The sequence below is a fragment of the Mandrillus leucophaeus genome, unplaced genomic scaffold (genome assembly GCF_000951045.1).
Source record: "Mandrillus leucophaeus isolate KB7577 unplaced genomic scaffold, Mleu.le_1.0 Scaffold2, whole genome shotgun sequence".
NCBI lineage: Eukaryota > Metazoa > Chordata > Mammalia > Primates > Cercopithecidae > Mandrillus > Mandrillus leucophaeus.
Genome location: NW_012102031.1, coordinates 3,657,727 through 3,658,240, shown reverse-complemented (window position 1 = coordinate 3,658,240; position 514 = coordinate 3,657,727). Strand labels below are relative to the sequence as shown.

The following is a 514-nucleotide window of genomic DNA, read 5'->3' as shown; positions in this document are numbered from 1 at the left end:
CTGGAAGCGGCCATGGCCAAACTTGGAGGTGGTGTCAATGAACTTAAGGTCAATCTTCTCCAGAGCCCGCCGCTTCGTCTGCACCAGCAAGGACTGTGGGCCAAGAGGGGAAGGGATTTAGGATTACAAGAGACAGGCTTTCCTCAGAACTTGGTTCACAGCGCCCCTGCATCTGGGAAGCCACACCATCAATTCAGCGCCCCACCCCCGGCCCACCACCCAGCAGATGAGGACACACTCAAAGCAGCAAACAGCCCAGCAAGGCCAGACTGGGAATTTCCTCATTCCAGGACTTCAAAGCCAATGTGAAAGGCCAACACCCTCTCCTTCCTTTCCTCTGCCACCAGGGCCACCAGCGTCTGTGGCCTTGGGTCCTCCCTCTACAGGAGTCCCCCACGACCAGGCAGGGCCCGCCTCACCTTGCGGAGGGTGAGCACCCGCTTCTTGGTTCCCACCACACAGCCTTTCAGCATGACAAAGTCATTGGTCACTTCACCATAGTGGACAAAGCCAC

The 514-nt window shown here is 57.6% G+C and overlaps 1 protein-coding gene across 1 annotated transcript in view; it reads right to left on the bottom strand.

Moving 5' to 3' along the window:
* Nucleotides 1-514, bottom strand: part of RPL3 (ribosomal protein L3) — a 9,784-nt gene that overhangs the window by 2,666 nt on the left and 6,604 nt on the right. The window lies entirely within an intron of this gene.